This window comes from Schistocerca americana, chromosome 7 (assembly GCF_021461395.2).
Source record: "Schistocerca americana isolate TAMUIC-IGC-003095 chromosome 7, iqSchAmer2.1, whole genome shotgun sequence".
NCBI lineage: Eukaryota > Metazoa > Arthropoda > Insecta > Orthoptera > Acrididae > Schistocerca > Schistocerca americana.
Window position 1 is genome coordinate 222,415,480 of NC_060125.1, and position 16,484 is coordinate 222,431,963.

General features: G+C 41.5%; 1 pseudogene; it reads left to right on the top strand.

The window, feature by feature from the left end:
* The first annotated feature begins 1,805 nt into the window (after window positions 1-1,805).
* Window positions 1,806-1,923, top strand: LOC124623232 (annotated as a pseudogene).
* Window positions 1,924-16,484: the final 14,561 nt, after the last annotated feature.

The window sequence follows — 16,484 nt, forward strand, 5'->3', positions numbered from 1 at the left end:
AATGTTGAAAATTAGGTGGTTTGATAAGGTAAGGAATGAGGAGGTTCTACGCAGAATCGGAGAGGAAAGGAATATATGGAAAACACTGATAAGGAGGAGGGACAGGATGATAGGTCATCTGCTAAGACATGAGGGAATGACTTTCATTGTACTAGAGGGAGCTGTAGAGGGCAAAAACTGTAGAGGAAGACAGAGATTGGAATACGTCAAGCAAATAATTGAGGACGTAGGTTGCAAGTGCTACTCTGAGATGAAGAGGTTAGCACAGGAAAGGAATTCGTGGCGGGTCGCATCAAACCAGTCAGTTGACTGAAGACCAAAAAAAAAAAAAATCAATGTGCGGTCTCTCCCGCCAACAATACTTTGGTGCAGACATTCCCTGCTACCACAATTATGTCCAAAATGACAAATATTAATTATTCTTACTTAATCCTGCTATTAAAATATAAACATCTTTCATAAATTGTGGTTTGACAACACGTCTTACAATTGTCTGGTAATATGAATTCCTTGAATGGCTGAAAATTTTCTCAATGTACCCGAACATAACATTTCCAGTCAATGATTGGTTCAGTTGGACCAGAGGATGTCCATTCCGTGTAAACATAGCCCACGCCATTGTGGAGCCGCCATGAACTTGTGAACAGGTCCATGGCTTCGAAGGGGTGGGTCACACACTCTAACCCTACCACCAGCCCTAAACAGCTGAAATCTGTACTCATCTGACCAGGTCACGGTTTTCCAGTCCCCTAGGGTCCAACCGATATGGTCACGAGCCCAGGAGAAGTGCTACAGGCGATATCGTGCTGCCAGAAAAGGCACTAGAGTCAATCGTCTGCTACCACAATTCGCCGCATTGTCCTAACTAATAATTTCGTCGTACGTTCCACGTTGATTTTTCGCTGTTACCTTAGGCAGATGTGCTTTTCTGTTAGCACTGATAACTACGCAAACGCCGCTGCCCTCGGTCGTTAAGTGATGGCCATCGTCCACAGCGCTGTCCGTACCGAGAGGTAATGTCTGAAATGTTCAAAAATGGTTCAAATGGCTCTGAGCACTACGGGATTTAACACCTATGGTCATCAGTCCCCTAGAACTTAGAACTACTTAAACCTAACTAACCTAAGGACATCACAAAACACCCAGTCATCACGAAGTCTGAAATGTGGTATTCCTGGCACATTCTTAACAAAGTGGAGCTCGAAATACCGAATTCCCTAATAATTTCCGAAATGGGACATTCCATGCGTTACCTCCATCTACCATTCCCCGTTTAAAATCTTTTCGCCGCGCGTGGTATCCGCGCGGTCTAGGCCGCCTTGTCACGGTCCGTGCAGCTCCCCCCTTTGGAGGTTCCATTCCTCCGTCGGTCATGGGTGTGTGTGTTGTCCATAGCGTAAGTTAGTAAAGTTAGATTAAGTAGTGTGTAGGCTTATGGACCTTACCACAAAAAAAGTCTGTTCACAAATCACCTGAGTGCAGGTTACGGTTCCACCAATGCATTGCCGTTTTATGCTTTTTGTACGCGACACTACCGCCATTTGCATATGTGCTTATCATTATCCTAGGTGTCCGCCCGCGGTAGCTGATTGGTCAGCGTGACAGAATGTCTATCCCAAGGGCCCCGGTTCGATTCCCGGCTGGGTCGAAGATTTTCTCCACTCAGGGACTAGGTGTTGTGTTGTCGTAATCATCAGCATTTCATCCTCATCGACACGCAAGTCGCCGAAGTGGCATCACATCGAAAGACTTGGACCCGGCGAACGGCCTACCCGGTGGAAGGCTCTAGTCACACGATTATCCTAGGCAACGGCCTTGCCGCAGTGGATACACCGGTTCCCGTCAGATCACCGCAGTTAAGCGCTGTCGGGCCTGGCCGGTACTTAGATGGGTGACCGTCGGGGCCGCCATGCGCTGTTGCCATTTTTCGGGGTGCACTCAGCCTCGTGACGCCAATTGAGTAACTACTCCGGTCAAAGAAAACCATCATAAAGACCGGGAGAGCAGTGTGTTGCTCACACGCCTTTCCTATCCGCAACCTCACCTAAGGATGACACGGCTGTCGGATGGTCCCGATGGGCCACTTGTGGCCTGAAGACGGAGTGCTTTTCTTTATCTCCATCCTATGACTTTACTCACCTCCGTTTATATCTAATTGTATTATTACGACATGTTGGCACGAGAATACTTGGCAGTAGGTGAATCGTGTGAAGTTAAATAAATTTAATACGTGTACAAAACAGTTGCGGTGGTATCTTCACAATATTTTTGAACAAATACAAGGTAATTCAAAATAAATACTGCTCGGTTGGCCGCGGGGCATAATGGGAATTTTGACGTAAATAGGGTTTGGCTTTTGCGACGAAGCCCACTTTCATTTGAATGGTTTCATCAGTAAGCAAAATTGGTGCGTTTGGGGGATTGAGAATCCGTATTTCGCGATCGAGAAGTCTGTTCAGCCTCAACGGGTGACTGTGTGGTGTAATGTCCAGTCACGGAATAATCGGTGCGTTATTCCTTGATGGCACGGCGACTACCGAACGTTACGTGAGGGTTTCAGAAGATGAGTTCATCCCCATTATCTAAGATGACCCTGATTCCGGCGACATGGGGTTCATGCAAAATGGAGCTCCACCCAATCGAAACAGGAGAGTGTTTTTTGTCTTGGGGCGCCGCATTCTGTCGCTCGGTTACCCAAAGGCCACTGGGATGGGCCTCGACTGGACGCCATATTCTCCGGATCTGAACACATGCGACTCCTTTTTGTGGAGCTGTATTACAGATAAGGTGTACAGAAATAACCCTAAAACCATTGTTGAGCTGAAAACAGCTATTCAGGAGGTCATCGACGACATCGACATTCCGACACTTCAGTGGGTCCTGCAGAATTTCGCTATTCCTCTGCGCCACATCATCGCCAATGATGGCAGGCATATCGAACATGTCATAACCTAAATCCGAATACCTTTAGTGGCGTTTACATGTTGAATAAGGGGTGTGAACGCCGTATTTGGTAATTAATTTACGTTTTTTTTTTCATATCGTTCAATAATTGTCACCCTGTATGATAGCAATTCGGAGTTGCTGCTTAACTCTCGTTTAGTCAGCGCTAGAGTGTTACAGAGATGCTCATCAAATGTCAGTAGCAGACACAAGAGAGGTGTTGTGCATCACCGAGAGGTTTCCCTTGAAATTTCGACCAGGCTCTTTCCGGGAAGATTCGGGCAACGTGTTACTTCCTCTCACAGACAGTCAACGAAATGACCACGACGAGAAAATTCGAGGAATTAAAGCTAATACAGAGGCTTAACGACAATCATTCTTCCAAAACGCCATTCACGAATGGGACAGGGAAAGTGGGCAGGGGATTAGTTCGTGGTACCAGATGCATGCTCCACCACACACCGTTATGCGTCTTGTGAAGTGTTATGTAGATAGATGCGTAGTGGCGTGACAGACAGATTTAAAAGACAAGAACGAGTGCTGTAGTTTCTGTTTGATGACGCATTCGAAAATAGCCCGAAGGTTTAGGGCAGAAATTTCATGTGAAGATCACTTCTTTTCCTCAGGTGCATGCACGAAAACTGGTGGATTATTATTATTTTCTCCGCAAAGATTTGGTGTTCTCTGTTGTTTGCCATCATGCAGAACCGTTGGACTAAAATTGCTTCAGGTGATTTGAAACTTTTTGGGACAAGGATATTACAGATTCAGCTTCACAATGTGTTTTCTTCAGCATCAGGCAGAGTGACTTGAGAGCTATAGGTTCATTCCGAATTTTATCCGAGAAAAGACATCTGCCCTGGTGTTGTGATTAAACTCCTGCTTTCTGGAGATAACAATCAGCAAATCCTGACAAAAATCGGTTGAGCATCAGCATCATCCTTTAAAAGGTTGACTAAACCAGTCCATTAGCTTTCCAGGTCACACTTCACCAAAGCTTCTAAGCGTTCTCGAACTGTCTCGATTCGTTATAATGGTCTTACTATACAATTCTGTAGACCTTTATGTTCTCTCTATGGACAGAGATACTCTGCGCCAGGAATTTAATCATCGAGCACAAATTAGCTTTTGCGTCTGATGGACTTCTGCGAGCGCTGAAGAGGTAGAGAGATTTACGACGAAACAGCCGTTGACCAACAATCGAAGGAGAATACACTAACCGAGTTTTTACTGCGATTCATGCAGAAAGAAATGTAGGACTTGTGTGTGCGGGAATTTATATCACTAACAGTATGTTGGTCTCCTTGCTAAAATCATTTTTATTTGTCCCCATTACCAACAATCCTATTCTTACTTTTTACTCTTCTGTTAAGACTTCACGTTGTTGTTTTCTATGGAAATCTGTAATGTCAATTTCGCCAACAAATTAATTTGTGATGGAATGTCGTGTAGTGAACATACTTTTTAATAACAAAAAGTATTATTTAGTGTCATGTTTATTAACTGCCAGATTGGTTAAAAATACGCGGCTGTCCTAGACTCGGGCCTGGAACCTCGCTTTTGGCTGTCTCACGTCTTGTCACGGCACGCAGTTTTAATATGCCATTGAGTTTTTAAACAACGTGCACTGCGATCCAGAATAAAAGATTTATTCTGGAATTATTTGATTTTAGCAGAACTGCACTACAAACCTGAATAAAATTACGATTACCCGTACACGTGTTCCTGATTTGACCACTAGAAACGCTTTGGGGTTTTTTACCATTGAAGTTACTTGTATGGGGAAACATAAACTTAGTATGAAAGTTGATTACTACGATAAGGTGTCAGAATTGTTTTTATTGTTTCCAAAATTACGGCTAGAAAAATTCCAGAACTTTTCTATGGTTATAGTGGGGACAGTGCAAATAACTTCCTTCTTCAGACAAAGGTACCCATATAACTGTCGATCGATTTTAGTGAAAATCAGTAACGAATAAATTGACAGTAGTTGCATCACAAAATACTTCGAATATACAAATAAGATAATCTAATTCCCATCTCTCTCTACTCTTGGGAACAGAGATATAATTTTACCTTTTATTAATAGGTAGCTTATCAAAAGTCATGCTTCAATTCAATACAGTGTTCTTGAATTTTGGCTACACAGTTAAAATCTCCACCATTTTTTGGAGTACTCTGCAGGGTCTCCTTTTGCACGGGTGCCGTCGCCTGTTAGTTTTGTTATCAAGCCCACGGACGGCGCAGTGCTGAACAAATGAGCTTCTGCATTCAAAAAGATGTTCTTGAACCAAATGGATACTACCCATGCCAGATGCGTGACGCGCTACGGATCACACACACAGTGGATTTACGGAATGAGGAAGATGACATAGAGAGAGGCACAGACACTTGGTTTTGCTGCTATATATGGGATGATTGTTGTCAAGAATAGGACTGATCTTCACCAACACAAAGTGAAAGGAGTTTTCGCCGTCTACGGAAGACAGCTTCGTTTTTGGGGTCCGCAAAACATGATGCTCAACAAGGCGGGCGGTTACAATATCCCCTGCGTGTGTGACGTTTCAGTCATTGGGTAGACGACTCGGACATTCTATGGAATATACACGGAACACTGAAGCCACACCCGGCTGATACAGTCCAATAAACCAGCTGGGGCGGAGCACTGCTTCGACACCGGTCAATCTGTGTTAAAGACAATGCTGGAATTTTAGCGTCGGCTTCAGCTTTGAGAGTCAGTGTTGAAGAAAGCTGTAGAAGTTCGTTGGCTGAAGAATGTAATTAATAGATTTAGCGGTATCAGCCGGATAAAAGCTTAAAATCCGGCTGCTGTCCTTAATAAACTCGTAGAGAGGTTGGTACAGAGCAGCTTCTAACCACACGGTGACATCCAAACACTGATCGACCAATTATACCTCAGACTTAGCTTATGGGTAGTTGTATGCCGCCTGACTACATCTCTAGTTTATGTATCTGTGGCCACATGTCCAGTAGTGAGATAAGCAGGTTTGAAAGATCGGTGGTAATGCTGTAGTTTCACTCTCCCAGCACACCAAGATGATGGCCGAAAGATAATGTGCAGTGCGGACAGATTTTGATATCGATAGTTCCAACTCGTTATTAGCCTCTCTGACAGCAATAGTTTCTCGAGTGGTTTGTCGCCTATAGACGGCTGGTCTGTGGGCTAGCATTTCAGCGCTGCCGCAGCCAGCCGGTGGTCTGGAAGTGACTCGCGGTTGAGCTGTGTATTTGACAGCGGCTGGAGCAAACGCCGTGACGTCATGGCCGACACGGTCCTTGGCCCGCTGCTAGACGTTGCGATTTTGGTCACTGCGGGTTCGGTGGGACCGAGTATCGGCTGTGGCCGTGAGGACTGCTCGTTGAAAAAAATATCTCTGCGCGATGCTCGGAACCCGACTTTTTCTCGGCATTTGAATTTGCAAGAAGCCTGCGTCCTCTGTGGTGCCGGGTTCGTCTCTTGTACGCCAGTTTGAAGAACCGGATGCAGGGATATCTGGTGAATGACATCCGTTGGTTCCTGGTTCTTAATAAACTCGTCATAGCACCTAATTGATGGCAGCACTTGATCGAGCGGTCCTCAACTTACGCTTCGATCTGCAAAACATTATGATGAGCATCCAGTTACCGTATGTATGAGAATGTTGTGTCGCGCAGTGGCTATCCTAACTGGGCATCCTGACTGTAAACATCTTCATTCACGAATAGTTTAAATAATATCGCTCAAAGTTTCTGTGAACGTGTGTGAGACTAAACCAGTGGTGCACGAGTTGCTTGACTAAGTTTGGCCGCACCTGCAATTAAAATTTGTCGTTTCGTTTGGAATCAGTTGCTTCATGCTCAACGTTCGCTTTTTTCCAATGTATTTACTATGTCTGTTTGTGCTGTAAATGCAAACTGTTAGTAAATGGTTCGCACGTTACAGGATAACTTTATGCTTTCCAGCCTCATCTTAAGTATCTCAATCGAGATGTCTTAGCTCCGTCACAACTAGAAATTTATGATATAAATTACTCACTTCACTTGTTCGAACATTCATTACAACATTGAGCAAATTTATTTTAGGTTTTTGGGCGTTTTGTAAGTGATTTATATACGGCACACGACCATAATCATCTATATTTTGCTTAATGTGAGAGTCACTGTAAATGTATTGTTTATGCGTGGTAAGTGAATATAGTGATATTACTTAATATTTGTTTCATTTTATGTTAAAAGTCATCCTCAGCCATATTGCACCTTGAAATAGCAAAAGGATCCGTGTTCTTTAAATGCACATAAATAGTCCAGTATGAACCATTTCTTCGGTGAGAAAATGTTTTCGAAATCCTATAAACGAAGTTTTCATCTGAAGAGATTCCCACAGTCGAGTGAAAGAATCAGAACGTACCTTACACAAAAAGCCATTGTCAAGCGCGCCAAATAAGGGAAATGAATTAACTAAAAATCATTTATTTAAGAACTTATTTAATTATTTTAATAAGTGTGGCTCACTCCCAAGCATTTATCCTTGCATGATCCCGTCAGAATTAATAATAAATGTAAATACCGAACGATGAGCTAACTCAGACTAAACCATTTCCTTATTTATTTTACAAGTCGACCTCAATTCGAAGGATGGTTTGATCACTGCAGTGCTCTACTGGGCGATGTGCTGTTGTATGTGTGCCGGCCGCGGTGGCCCTGCGGTTCTAGCGCTGCAGTCCGGAACCGCGGGACTGCTACGGTCGCAGGTTCGAATCCTGCCTCGGGCATGGGTGTGTGTGATGTCCTTAGGTTAGTTAGGTTTAAGTAGTTCTAAGTTCTAGGGGACTTACGACCTAAGATGTTCACTACCATAGTGCTCAGAGCCATTTGAACCATTTTTTGTTGTTGTATGTGGTATGCCCTTTTCTTCCTCCGAAATCTGACCTGACATAACATTTTTCAACTATTGTAGTCCTGTCGTCCTCAGTTGCGTGTAACATTACGGTACGTTAATAATTTTGACTTTTGGACCGTCTATTTGTTCGGTTCCTAGTGCCGTGAAGTCTGAAAAACAAAATTTTAGATGGAAATTACAAGAAGTAGAAAAGCGATAAATGGAACAAAAACACAACATGTAGAATAATATCCACGGAAACCGCCACTGAAGAAGCTTAGGAAAGCATAAAGGGGAAACGAGTATGCCACGTAAATTGTGCTTCATTCTGTTGTAATTAGACGGTCCAGACGTAAAAGTTATCAACATACCGTAAGATTGAACTGACGTACCTAACTAGTTACCCTGTGGTCTATAGTTCAACATGGACAATTTATTCATTAATCTGTTTATCTGCATATAGTTTACATGTAGGACTGCTATCTGGAAATTAAAGTAAACTGTAACTTTTTGTGTATATTAACTAATGCCGTAAAATTTCATTTGGTAACTGTTTCAAACATACAAAAATTGTCAGTTAACTGATTAATTACAACAATAACAATATTTACTAATTCACATCTCAGTCCTTTCTTAATTGCACTTATTTCACAGGGTTTGTTTGAAAAAAAACTTTTCTACCAACAGTCACGATTTTCTTTCAATCATATTTTACACGACGTCTTTCTTGGAACGATTCCCTTTCGCACTACGCCATTTTTACGCAATTATTTCGATTTGTGATGTTTTGTTTTGTTGTCTTGACTTCAAATATGAAAAACGTGCAATGTTTAGTTACCGACTTTTGTATGTAGTTAGTGCGGGAATTTGAATAACTTGTACTTACAGTTTCCCATTTGTGTAGAGTCTCTCATGTGTTTAACATCACGCAAAACTTTCAGTGTACAGTATACATCGAGAATGACTAATATGTTGTTGTTGCTGTGGACTTCAGTCCTGAGACTGGTTTGATGCAGCCCTCCATGCTACTCTATCCTGTGCAAGCTGCTTCATCTCCCAGTATGTACTGCTTAGTGTATTAATCTCTTGGTCTCTCTCTACGATTTTTACCCTCCACGCTGCCCTCCAATACTAATTTTGTGATCCCTCGATGCCTCCGAACATGTCCTACCAACCGATCCCTTCTTCTAGTCAAGTTGTGCCACAAGCTCCTCTTCTCCCCAATTCTATTCAATACCTCCTCATTAGTTATGTGATCTAACCATCTAATCTTCAACATTCTTCTGTAGCCCACATTTCGAAAGCTTCTATTCTCTTCTTGCCCAAACTATTTGTCGTCCATGTTTCACTTCCATACATGGCTACACTCCATACAAATTCTCTCAGAAACGACTTCCTGACACTTAAATCTAGACTCGATATTAACAAATTTCTCTTCTTCAGAAACGCTTTCCTTGTCATTGTCAGTCTACATTTTATATCCTCTCCACTTCGACCATCAGCAGTTATTTTGCTCCCCAAACAGCCAAAACTCCTTTACTACTTTAAGTGTCTCATTTGCTAATCTAATTCGCTCAGCAACACACGACTTAATTCGACAACATTCCATTATCCTTGTTTTGCTTTTGTTGATGTTCATCTTACATCCTCCTTTCAAGACACTGTCCATTCCGTTCAACTGCTCCTCCAAGTCCTTTTCTGTATCTGACAGTTTTACAACGTCATCGGCGAACCTTAAAGTTTTTATTTCTTCTCCATGGATTTTAATACCTACTCCGAATTTTTCTTTTGTTTCCTTGATTGCTTGCTGAATTTACAAATTGAATAACATTGGGGAGAGGCTACAGCCCTGTCTCACTCCCTTCCCAACCACTGCTTCCCTTCCTCGAGTCTTATAACTGCTATCTGGTTTCTGTACACATTGTAAATAGCCTTTCGCTCCCTGTATTTTACCCCTGCAACCTTCATAATTTGAAAGAGAGTGTTGCAGTCAACACTGTCAAAAGCTTTCTCTAAGTCTACAAATGCTAGAATCGTAGGTTTGCCTTTTCTTAATCTAGCTTCTAAGATAAGTCGTAGGGTCAGTATTGCCTCACGTGTTCCAACATTTCTACGGAATCCAAACTGATCTTTCCCGAGGTCTTCTTCTACCAGTTTTTCCATTCGTCTGTAAAGAATTCGCGTTAGTATTTTGCATCCGTGACTTATTAAACTGATAGTTCGGTAATTTTCACATCTGTCAACACCTACTTTCTTTGTGTTTGGGATTATTATATTCTTCTTGAAGTCTGAGGGTATTTCGCCTGTCTCATACATTTTTCTCACCAGATGGTAGAGTTTTGTCAGGACTGGCTCTCCCAACGCTGTCAGTAGTTCTAATGGAATGTTGTCTACTCCCGGGGCCTTGTTTGGACTTAGGCCTTTCAGTGCTCTGTCAAACTCTTCACGCAGTATCATATCTCCCATGACATCTTCATCTACATCCTCTTCCATTTCCATAATATTGCCCTAAATAAATTACCTCGCCCTTGTATAGACCCTCTATATATTCCTTCCACCTTTCTGCTTTCCCTTCTTTGCTTAGAACTGGGTTTCCATCTCAGCTCTTGATATTCATGCAAATTACATGATACAAAATCCCTAAAATCCGTATGTAATAAACTGAAAAACAACCAATCCATGGCCACCAAGTCAGGCAAAAGCAGTACATAACTCTGACGAAAGAAAAGGAGTATATAGAAAGAAAATGTGAATTCGTTGATGCTAATAATGTTCAGCACATTAAAAAAGACCCAAGGAAACAATTTCAGAGTAAAATTGGATTCCTACCAAAATGAATTGATGTACAATCACTAATAGAAAACATCGTAACGACACATCTTCTATTGACACAAACTGAGATGAAATATCATACATACACGAATCCAAAGGCCCCATGCCTAACAGCACGATAAAAAACATGATATTCGCTGAGTAACTGAAAGGCGAAAAACTCCCCCTAGAGTCTCAGTTCTTATCGCTTAACATTACCAACCTTTACTCCAAGGTACCAATACAATAAGCTGTATTAGTAAACCAAAAAAACACTATGAAACATAAGAAAATTGCATTCTCAGAATTTATTGAAATTTTGGAACACCTCCAGTTAATTCTAAGTTAAAATTACTTTATCTTCAATGGCAACATTTATAAGCAATCGGATGGCCTAGGAATGGGATCATGCATATCACGTACCAAGCTGAGATAAATATAAATCAGTGGGAAAAACTTATTTAACAGCCAAGAACTCTGCGTAAATATAATTGAAATTTGTAGGAGATATGAAGACAACACACTGTGTTTGAAAGGGGATGCCAAATACATAAGATACATTCTAAATTGCTTCAATAATCTGAATGAGAAAATTACATTTATAGCGGAACATGAGCATGGCAAAATCATCTATTACCTGGACCTAAATAATACAAGAAACAACAACACATGCACATTCAAAATTTATAGGGAAAATTCAATGATTGGTGCCACAACCCCTGCCACTTCATGTCACCCAGACATCCGTAAACAGGCACCAAACCGGTCAGTGCAGCATGGGGCAACTAAAATACCTCTCAACCAAGAGAACATACAACAGAAATAAACACTAGAGAAACAAATTGCAGTTGTTAATGATTATAGTGCTTACATGGTTGACACGGTCCTAGATGAAGTGAAGAAAGACCAAAACTCAAAGTGCGCCACAGAAGAAAAAGACAGAAACAAACGTATATCTAGCATCATGTACACTGGCAATATGTCACGGAAGATTGCAAATATTTTCAAAAATCAGAAAGTAAAAGATTGGTTCTCTACGTCAAATAAACAGTAACAAAAACTAATACGTAATATACGGTGTAATCATGACCGATATTGTGACTCTGCAATACACAAAGCAACATGCCAGGAATGCTCTATGTTCTACCTACGACAAACAAGCCGATATTTCAACACCAGGTACACACAGCACATTAATGCATGCACACCCACAACAGCATCAGCAATAGCCACACACAAACATAAATGGTTCAAATGGCTCTGAGCACTATGGGACTTAACATCTATGGTCATCAGTCCCCTAGAACTTCGAACTACTTAAACCTAACTAACCTAAGGACAGCACACAACACCCAGCCATCACGAGGCAGAGAAAATCCCTGACCCCGCCGGGAATCGAACCCGGGAACCAGGGCGTGGGAAGCGAGAACGCTACCGCACGACCACGAGATGCGGGCACATACATAATGAGACCCATTTGGAAAAGTAGAACAAAATGTCAAAGTACTTCACAGACTGAACAAATGGTATAATATGAGTTGGTTAGAAGAACTGGAGACATATTACATTACAGAAAATGTGAAGATGAAAAGTTAAACGAGAAACTTAAAAGTGAATCAGTGATGTCTTCAGATGTTTTGAAAATACACTTAAATAAAAATAGTAACACATTCAAATAAGCACCATTGTAAAATAGATATATGCCATTCATTATCCACCCTGGTAAGATCAATATCTCTCGTGCATAAGCGTATCATACTCAGTGGAAGAAGACCTGTAGGATTACCTTGTAACTGTTTGTTTATCTAAGCCAGTCTCGTTGTATACTGTGCACTAGAAGTTGTGTGTTATTAACATGTGTGAGACTCTGCACAAATGCTCCGTAAGGAATCTGTAAGTAACGTTATTCCATATTTCGCCACTAATTACATATAAAAATCGATAACTATGTAAAAATTAAGCATTTTTGTAGTAAAGTCAACAAAACAAAGCAGAACCTAACACATTGAAAATATTATGCAAAAATCACATTCTACAAAAGAACATACACTTAAAAATACGAATAGATTCCTGAAACGTCTCGTGTAAAATGTGAGTAAAAGAAAATTGTGACTGGTAGCAGAAAAGTTACTTGTGAACAAACCTAGTGTTTTCACTGTCTCAAGCTTTCACACAAACCATTTATAATATACAAAATCAGCATTTATTTAAAAAACGGATACTCTAGGCTTTCGACCCCCTTCACTAACATAACGTTTCTGACATCTGGAATGCCAGGATGAATTGTCCAAATGCAGTACATTCTACTGTTCTATAAAAGTGTTCACTGATTTGCAATACACGTTCCACTATGTGACGCGAGACCTGGAATTGTTTTCGTGACTCCAGTAAGAACAGGGGCAGCAACAACGGCCAATGTCCATTCTTGTTGTTTCCTTTGGTGGCTGAACGCCGAAATTTTACGGACGACTACCTCAGGGTCCAGATAATTTACAACCCCTGGCACTCCTGACGCTGATCGCTCCCCCATATGGAGCTCTACACAGGTCAAAGGCGAGAACTTCGGTTTTATTTCGAGTCAGTGTTATTCCTTTCTTGTCTCTGAAAAATCTCAGCTCTCTTCCGAACACTTTCTCGGCAAGTTTATTTCAATAATGCCACTTTGATTCGTCCCGAATAATGTTTCGCACTATTTTAGCTTTTTCGTATTTGGTGACGTCTCTGAAATGATTACAGTGCCGAATAAACTGCTTCAATTCCATCGGATCACGCTACCATTGATAGCCGCCCTATTTTGGGTTGCAGTATATTTACTGTAAGGAAAAGGATAGTAACAGACGAGCGTAGAATGTACTTAACTTAAAGTATCTTCCCCCACATTCAAAAACCAGTCATAGACACGTCGAACTGTTGTTCGTGCATTTCAAGCATGTGGACTTCGAACCACGGGGTAACTTGTTATTCTTCCCCCACTTTCCCCCATTTAAAAATTATGCTAGAGGGAAAAGAAGCGGTAACCGATATAAAAAGAAGCCTATGAACGACTAAGGACCAAATCCTAGAACTTAGAGTCTGTCCCACATTTATCCACTGTGCCGTCGAGTCACACCTTAATCTTACATCAGGTACGAATGGGAACTAAAACTGCCTATGGTGTTATGCCTGTCTGTCACACTCCACCATCCCCATACCCCCACAGCCATTCGACATGATAGGAAGTGTACAGAATGAAAATTCGGCAGCAATCCGTGCGTCAAAAATTAGGCGCATGCGCAAAGTCTGCTTTATTGAAACCGAGTAAACAGCTTTGTGTGAAGATGGGCTCACCATCAAGTAAACAGTTTTTTGGTTTAGTAATGAAAAAAGAAACACACAGGAGAGTAATGAGCAGTTCTCACTAAGCGGCTTTAGCAGTACATGAGAGAAAAGAGTTTTCCGATTTTGCTGCTGTGAAAAGTAAAACGCCATTAAACTGTAAAAAATACTGTATGTAAATGAAGCAAAACTACTTCATCTCCTAGAGTTAGTTTTTGGTAGACATTCTGTTTTTTCTTGAAAGAAACAAATTGATTCGCATTGGCGTGTTTTCTTCGCTACTACTGTATATGTATAAGAGGCGCAAACTTAGTTTACGCTCGGCGTAGTGGCTGATGGAAGCGACCGTTAATGGAAAATGCCTTTACCTCTCGTTCGATTATGAGGAAACTAACTGGCGTACGAAATAATTTTTTTCACTTATAATTTCATTTTACAGCTCGATGACAGTGTCTATTTTTTCGATATTGTTCATAGTTACTGTGATGCACTAGTACACTGCACGACAACATTGCCGAGTTTGCAGGGGAAACTGTGCTCGTTGTGTACTTTGCGTTCGTCTCATTTCAATGCTTTGTATTAAATGTAGGTAATATATAGAAATTGTTTTCAAAGTTAGAAAGAGAGCCACATCTCACTACAGTATGGAGAAAATAGACGTGAAATTATTTTATTTGTGCGCGTTGCCTGACGGCGTCACGTGCAAGTAGCTGCGGCTTAGTCGTGAACAGTTCGTGCAAATACTGATATACTTACTGCTGGAAGAAAATGAAGAAGAAGAAGAAGAAGAAGAAGAAGAAGAAATTCTACACCAACAGTTACATAATCGAAAAGCTGAAACACATTTCACATTTAGTATAAATCTTGCAAAAAGCCTTTTACGACATTTATTAGTCATAATTTATCGGTTCAAATGGCTCTGAGCATTACGGGACTTAACATCTGAGGTCATCAGTCCCCTAGAACTTAGAACTACTTAAACCTAACTAACGTAAGGACATCACACACACCCATTCCCGAGGCAGGATTCGAACCTGCGACCGTAGCAGTCGCGCGGTTCCGCACTGAAGAGCCTAGAACCACTCGGCCACCGCGGCCGGCTCATCATTTATTAAACGAGTGGGATTCGTATCACGTACGTTAGAGTGAACTTACAGGTTTGCGCCTAATTTAAAACAATCGCATAAATTAAATTTTAATGCAGCCTACAGTCCTCGATTAAAGTAACACTTGAGAATTACTTCCAAGTTGAAAGCATGAATGAAAATTCCTGCAGAGTGTCCCATAACAGCTGTTTCTGTAGGAAGTAAAGTTGATTTACGAGCTCATAGTGCAGGAAAAAATTTAAGAAGTAAAATAAAATTTCTGCAAAGAAAATCCCGATATCTACGGAACAAAGTAGCTTCATTGTTATCTGAGGCCAAAAGTAGTGAGAATTCACAGCTTCCATATGTGAACAATAATGAATGAATGTAAAAGCGTAAGTGGTAGGTTTTAACTAAAGATTTAGCACAGATTCGTTCATTACCTATTCCCTTCGCAAAAGCCCATCTCGACGAGCAGTAATAAGCAGCTATCTTTTCGTGTTTACTCTGTTTCGGTACGGTATAGAGAGCAACGCTTGACTACACACAAATCGAAGGAAACGCCCTCTGCTCTCCTTTCTATATACTCTCAGTTCTGTGAACATTACACGGACTGCCAAGGGTGTCACAGTCTCGGTGGTTTTCATATAGGAAGGGTATCAAGTCAGGCTGACATACACTATTGGCCATTAAAATTTCTACACCGAGAAGAAATGCAGATGATAAACGGGTATTCATTGGAAAAATATATTATACTAGAACTGACGTGTGAATACATTTTCACGCAGTTTGGGGCCATAGATCCTGAAAAATAAGTAAACAGAACAACCACTTCTGGCCGTAATAACAACCTTGATACGCCTGGCCATTGAGTAAAACAGAGCTTGGATAGCGTGTACAGGTACAGCTGCCCATGCAGCTTCAACACGATTCCACAGCTCATCAAGAGTAGTGACTAGCGTATTGTGACGAGCAAGTTGCTCGGCCACCATTGACCAGACGTTTTCATTTGGTGAGAGATCTGGAGAATATGCTGGCCAGGGCAGCAGTCGAACATTTTCTGTATCAAGAAAGTCCCGTACAGGACCTGCAACATGTGGTAGTACATTATCCTGCTGAAATGTATGGTTTCGCAGGGATCAAATGAAGGATAGAGCCACGGGTCATAACACAAATGAAATGTAACGTCCACTGTTCAAAGTGCCGTCAATACGAACAAGAGGTGACCGAGATGTGTAACCAATGGCACCCCATACCATCACGCTGGGTGATATGCCAGTATGGAGATGACGAATACACGCTTCCAATGGGCGTTCACCGCGATGTCGCCAGACACGGATGCGACCATCATGATGCTGTAAACAGAACCTGGATTCATCCGAAAAAGTGACGTTTTGCCATTGGTGCACCCAGGTTCGTCGTTGAGTACACCTTCGCAGGCGCTCCTGTCT